General features: G+C 48.1%; 1 pseudogene; it reads right to left on the reverse strand.

Annotated features, from left to right (window-relative positions):
- Window positions 1-5,040: 5,040 nt before the first annotated feature.
- LOC126494553 (profilin-1-like) lies at window positions 5,041-5,524 on the reverse strand (annotated as a pseudogene).
- Window positions 5,525-6,964: the final 1,440 nt, after the last annotated feature.

Raw genomic sequence — 6,964 nt, forward strand, 5'->3', positions numbered from 1 at the left:
TAGCAGCAGGTAATGCAAGGTAGCATTACAGTTCCTAACCCTTGGGTGTTGAGACCCTTAGACTTCAAGGCTTGGTAATTCCAAGACCTAGTCTGAGTCTAGCACCCATCACCTTCTACCTCTGTTCTGTTTTCACTTCTGCCCCTGTGGGTAGCATGAATCTCAAATCCCAGATAGGTACAAATCTCAAATAGATAAAAGACTATTCTGAGAAAGCCTTTTGCTGGACATAGTGTAGCATCAGGGGGTATCTTAGATATCTCCCAGTTAACCAGAGGAAGCTAAGCAGCCTGGTTACATAGCCAGGAGGGGTGTAGGACGTGTTAACAGAGGAGTCCATTTACACCAATCAGCACGGCTCCCAGTTCCCCCATCACTGAATCCCTTCCTTCCTCTCCCCCCCTTTAAATTTTTCTCTCATATATTGCATCACAACCACAGATTCCTCTCCCTTCACTCCTCTCAGACCCCTCCCCCCAATACCCTAAGAACAGGGACAGCTCTGAGCCCAGAGTCCCTACAGGACAAAGCTTGAGAGTCACCTGCAGGGAGGTCCCACAAGGCATGAGACTTGATGACCACACCTGGAGACATGGTGCACAGAGGCTGTGGGGTTGAGGAAACCAACGCCGAGAGCATGAAGGTCGAGAATGTCTGCTGTGTTGAGCTGTAAGTCCCTATTCTAAGTACCCAATAATTTTTTCTGCAAATGAGCAAAAGGTTCGGGCCACAGACCTTCGAATGGCAGGAAGACCCTTCCTGAAGGAGCGCAGCCGGAAGCAGGGAGTTGTCTGCCCGGCAGCCCCTTCTCTGACAGCTGGTGGCACTGCTCTCAAAGTTGTTGGCTGGTTTTAGACACTGCCATCACTCTGGGCTCAGAGCTGTCCCTGTTCTTAGGGTATTAGGTGCCCGGGGTCGGGGTTTGGGGACATCTTTACCCTTTGCATGGTTCTCTCATTCTCTGGCCACATTTATCTCTCCCCTTAGCCATTTGGCCAAAAAATCACTAGGTACTCTTTGATGGGGTCGGGACAGGGTGGGGTCAGAGTGGAGAGCCCACAGTGTAAACCTGGGAACAGTCGCTATGCAGTGGGGCAGGTGGGCTGGAGTGCAGTGCAGGGTGCTGGGCAGAGGGAGACTGCGGTGTGCTGAGACCCTGTCAGAAGCCTGCGGAGGGTGAGTTTGGGATGAGGACAACAGCACTTGTTTGGAGTGGTGAGTGCCCTGCATGAGGGGAAGGTGGTAAAGGAGAACCCAGCATAGTGGGCCTAGGCCTGCTCTTTATTTTGAATGGCCCCTTCTGACTTGGAGAGATTCTGGGGTCTAGCAAAAGGAAGGTGAGGCCTGCCTGGGGAACTACATGGGTTCTGGTTGATCTAGGAATGGGGTCTGGTGTCCTGGTCATGAACTGTCCTGGTCTGAGAGTTGAATAAGCTAAGGGTATGCGCAATCAGCTCTCAATTCGAGTTGGGTACATGGTGGGTAGTCAAGCTTTTCAAATTGAATTTGGGACCAGAGAATTGGTGAGAACCCTGGTGTGGGTGGGACCCTGCCAGGAGTGATGAAGCCAAGATCTAAGTGTGAGGCCTGAGCCTCAGGTCTCCCACAAGCAGTAGCTAGAAAAATGAGGTCACAGGGACAGGCAGGGGAGTCACCTGAGGTTGTACAAACAGGAAGTGATTATTAGATTAGCCTTGGAATGGTGGTCCCCTCATACTCATCCTAAGAGAAAGGACGTGCAAGCCACAATACCACAGTGCCTGGCAGTCAGGGGAGATTTATTGATCTCAGAGAGAGTATGGGTCAGACTCTTTTCCTGTGTGGTCTATCTGCAGCCCTGCTTCCTCTTTGTGAACCAGAGCTTTTCCTGGACCACTCTGCCTGTGCATCACCATTGTACCCTAGGGACCAGGTGATGATACTGTAGGGATAATTGTCAGGCCTCTGAAGCCCTGGGATGGGAACCAGGGAGCCTGGAACTAGATAAGTCAATGTCACCTCTCACCCCCACACACCTAAGGGACACAGCAGTGATCCTTAGCTGCTGCTCCATGGCTCCTGGAGGTCTCTGAGCTTTCTCTGTTCACAATATTTTCTATGTGTATCTCAGTACTTTCCTGTGACATCCTTTGGTCAAAAAGAGGGCTGTGGAGATAGCTCAGTAGATAGATAGTAGTAGTAGTAGATATGAGTAAAGGGCTTGTCATGCAAACATGAGGATCTGAGTTCAGATCCTCCGAATCCATGTAAAAATCTGGGTTTGGAGTTATTTGCCTATGAAGCAGGTACTAGAAATGAGACAAGAGGATCCTGGGCACTTGCTAATCAGCCAGTCTAGTGAATTGGAGAGCTCCAGGTTCAGTGAGACCCTGTTTCAAGAAATAAGGTGGAGAACCAAACTGGAATATACCTGGTGTTGATCTCAGACCTCTACATGTGCACATGAGCACACAAACATACACAGACCAGCAAAAGAAAGACCCAATCATTCTGTTGATTTGTTTGGGTCAAACAACACAGGAATTTCTCAGCTGTCCTAGGAAGTGAATTGTGGAGTTGGGGGTGTAACTCAGCTGGTAGAGCTCTTGCCTAGCATGTATGTCCCGAGTTCTGTTCCCAGCACTTGATAAACTGAGTGGTGGCACGTGCCTGTAATTCCAGCACTCAGACGTGAAAGGTCATCCTTAGGCTACATAATAGGTTGGAGCCAGTTTGGGATGCATGAGAACATGTCTCAAAAGAAAAAAAAATAATTACGGTTGGAAATAAGTGAAAGACACACACCCTTGGTTTACTTCTTTAAACAACTGCACTTGCTTATAGAAAGATTTCAGGGTCTAACTTTCAAGCTTTAGTTTGATTGGGCGTCTCACCTGGGCTCCCTGATCTGCTTTGGCTTGTGCCTGGAATTTGCTTTCTTATCACCGCAATGGCTTCCACTCTAGTTTGTTGAAGAAGTAACCGAAGGAGAGTGTGCCCAGTGTTGGAACCCTGAGCTTTCTCGAGCTGTCCAGGAGGTGTTTGACGGGCTATACATCCCTATGTTACCTTCCCTGACAACTAAGATAACCAAGTGTGATGGCAAAGACTTTTAATTCCAGTACTCAGGATGCTGAGGCACGTGGACCTCTGTGAGTCTAAGCTAGCTCAGTCTATATAGTGAGTTCCAGGCCAGCCAGGTCTGGATGAGACACAATGAGACTTTGTCTCAAAACATCCCACCCCCGGATGCCTTTCAGTGTCCCCCCCCTCCCAGAATTCCCTGTGGCACCCTGGGCTGCCTTAGCACTCACTTCAGAAACTGTAGCTGCAGCTAACACGAGTCCTTCCTTGTGTTTCCCCACCTGCCTGCTCTGCGACATTTTAAGAGATTCGCTTTGTGAGTGTTGTTCTCACTGAAGCACAAGTCCAGTGAGATGTGTGTACCGATTTCTCTGTTTCTCAGAGACCAACGCCCAAGCTAGCTCTGGTTCTCTGAAGCCAGAGAAAGTCCTGCTCTGGAGCAGTGACTTGGCTGAACAGTCAGATCAGGTCAGCGGACGTGAGGTCTATATCTTGTCAGGGTGACAGTTGCAGCCCAATGCCTTCGAGCTCTTGTTGGGGTCCCTTATTCCCTTCATCTGCTTCAGCTTCTGTAGGCCACTGAATGTTAAGTGGTCATTCTATCTCATGTGTTTCTTTGATTGCTGAAATCGAGTACTTGCTTAGCTTTCTGGTTTTACTCTATGCGTATGCACATATGTGTGTGGTACATGTGTATATGAATGTTTGTATGTCTGTAGGCACTTGTGTGCATGGGGCGTGCACACATGCATAGGTAGGCGTATGCACATGTGATTACCTCTCCTACTCACTCTTCCTCTTCTATGTTGAGGGAGAGTTTGTTGCTGAACTCAGAGTTTGCCTATTTTTGGCTAGTCTGGCTAGACAGATTGCTCCAGGGTTCTTCTGTCTCTGCCTCCCCCACACTAGGATTACAGGCAAGGCCAGCATGCCCACCTGACTTTTATATATGTTCTGGGCTCCAAACCCTGGCCTTCATGTTTTGTACCACAAACACTTTACTCACTGGGCAAGCTCTGTAGCGCTGGCTCTTTTCTTCAGCAAAGGACTGGTCAGATCTTCTTCCTCCTCCTCCTCCTTTCTGACAGGGTTTCTCTGTGTAGTCTGACTGTCCTGGAACTTGCTCTGTAAACCAGGCTGGCCTCTGCCTGTCTAATGCTGGGAATAAAGGTGTGAACCACAACTGCCCGCGGTCATATCTGTTTTTATTGTGTCTGTCTCTGTGTGGTGTGTTTATCATCACTTTCTACTTTGTTTTGTTTTTATGATTTTTTTTTTTATCTTTATGGGTGTTTTGTCTACATGCACATCTGCACACCAGAAGAAGTATCAGATCCCCTGGGACTCCAGTTACAGACAGTTGTGAGCCCCATGTGAGTGCTGGGAGTTGAACGCAAGCCCTTTTAGCAGCTCTTAACCACTGAACCATCTCTCTGGCCTCTCTCCTTTAGTTATTGAGAAAGGGTCTTGTTTTGAAACCGGAGCTAGCGATTTTGGTGAGGTTGGCTGGCTGTGAGCCCTGTCTCTGCCCTCCCTAGCTCTGGGAGTTCAGACACATGGCACTGTGTCTGGTTCTAAAGGTGCCGTTGATCTGAACACAGGCCCCATGCTTTGACATTTACTCCTTGAGCTAGTTCTAGCCTGGTTCTTTGAGTTCTTCTCTTCTCTTCTCTTCTCTTCTCTTCTCTTCTCTTCTCTTCTCTTCTCTCCTCTCCTCTCCTCTCCTCTCCTCTCCTCTCCTCTCCTCTCCTCTCCTCTCCTCTCCTCTCCTCTCCTCCCTCCCTTCCTTCCTTTGTTTTTTTGTTAGTAGAATCTTTTTTATTCAGAAAAAACAAAAAACAATTTTTTTTAAAACACACACAGGAGGGGGTATGGGTAAGGGGAGGTATCTGTCTGTCCAGTCCCAGCCCCCAGCCCATGTGGTCTTGGTAGCAATAAGGGAAATGGGATAATGGCCCAAAAATATGATATGTATGTGTGTGTGTGGAAAGAAAGGGTGCAAAAGCTGAAGGGAGCGGTGGGGGAGGGGACAGATGAGGTCAGTACTTTGAACGCCGCAGGTGGGAGGCCATTTCATAACATTTCTTGTTGATCAAACCACCGTGGACACCTTCTTTGCCCATCAGCAGGACTAGCGTCTTGGCAGTCATGGTGACAGTGACATTGAAGGTGGGGGCTCCTCGGGTGCTCTTCGTGAAGATCCATTGTAAATTCCCTGTCCTGCAGCAGTGAGTCCCGGATCACAGAACATTTCTGGCCCCCAAGTGTTAACTCATTCACGAAAAAACTTGATCCGTCTTTGCCTACCAGGACACCAACCTCAGCTGGCATAAAGCTAACAAAGGTCTTCCCCAGGGATGGCGGCCCAGTCGGAGCGCGAGTCCTTGTAGCCTACGATGGCCGCGTCCTGACAGGTCCCATCTGCCATGAGGCTATCGATGTAGGCGTTCGACCTGGCCATGGCACTGCTGGGCTTGGACTGGCCTCGAACTCACAGCTATCTTCCTGCCTCTGCCTAGGATTAAAGGCATGTGCCACCACCGCCTGGCTCTTTTTTATTTTTGAGACAGTGTAACAGCTGTGTAACAGCTCTAGATGTCCTGGAACTTGCTCTGTAGACCAGGCTGGCCTCGAACTCACAGAGATCTGCCTGCCTCTGCCTCCCCAGTTCTGGGATTAAAGGTGTGAGCCACTACTGCCTGTCTTAAATGTTTTCTTTATAAGAGTTTCCGTGGCCATGGTGTCTCTTCACAGCGGTGGAAACCCTAAGACAACAGCATGTGTGTGACGGTCAGAGGACAACTTGTGGGAGTCAGTTCCCTCCCTCCTTCTACTGTTGGGTTCTCTGGATCAAATTCAGCTAATCAAGGTTGGTGGTAGGCACCTTCCCCCACAGGCATGACCTTGAATTCTTCTTCTTTTTTTTTAAAAGCCAAATTTGAAGTAAGCTTAAATACTGGCCAGGTAGATGGACTCTAGCCAGTTTTATACCCAGGTTCCTGGGAATTTGCTGACCTTGAATTCTTGATTTTTGGTCCGTTTGCCTCCATCTTCCAAGTCCTGGGATTGTAGGTGTGTGTCACTACACTGGGATTCTTCTTTGTTAGTTCAAGATGGGGTAGCACAGACTGGCCGTGGCCTCTGAGCTTCCTGTGCCAGCCTTCTACTGCTGGGATTGCAGGCCTGCGCCTCCATGACTGGCTTGCTGCAGAGTTCCTTATTCTTACTCTTGTCCATCTTGCCTGTCGTTTGTAAATTACGTGCTCTAACTTAGGTCTCTTTCTCCTGAAAGCAATCCCATGGACATTTCAGAGTGAGTAATATTAGAAAAAGGTTGGCTAGGCATGGTGGTGCACACCTTTAATCCCAGTACTCGGGAAGTAGAGGCAGGCAGATCTCTGTGAGTTTAAGGCCTGCCTGGTCTCCAGAGTGAGTTCCAGGACAGCCAGGGCCATGTAGAGAGAGAGAGAGAGAGCCTGTCTCAATAAAAACAACAACTTATCCCCTCAAAAATATAAAAAACCCAAAAAACCTCAAACAAGCAAACAAACAATACTTCCAAGCCAAAACAACAACAACAACAACAAGTTGGTATAAGGCAGTTTGAAGAGATTCCATGTTTCCATAATTTTGATTCTTCCAACTTCTGAACACATCTCTTAATTGATATTCATGGGTCCTTAGATGGAGAATTTGTCTTGTTTGGTAGGGTTTATTCATGCATATTTGATTTTAAGTGTTATGAACTCTCTTCCTCTCCTTGTCTCTGTCTTAACACTGTTTGCTGAAGATTGCAGAACATGACTGACTTCTGCACATTGACTGAGGATAAGTGAGCTTACTAAACTCTCTTATTAATTCCAAAAACCTATCTTCAGTTGATTATATCACCTGCAAGACT

This window comes from Alexandromys fortis, unplaced genomic scaffold (assembly GCF_014885135.2).
Source record: "Alexandromys fortis isolate MF-2015 unplaced genomic scaffold, M_Fortis_MF-2015_v1.1 scaffold_399, whole genome shotgun sequence".
Taxonomy (NCBI): Eukaryota; Metazoa; Chordata; class Mammalia; order Rodentia; family Cricetidae; genus Alexandromys; species Alexandromys fortis.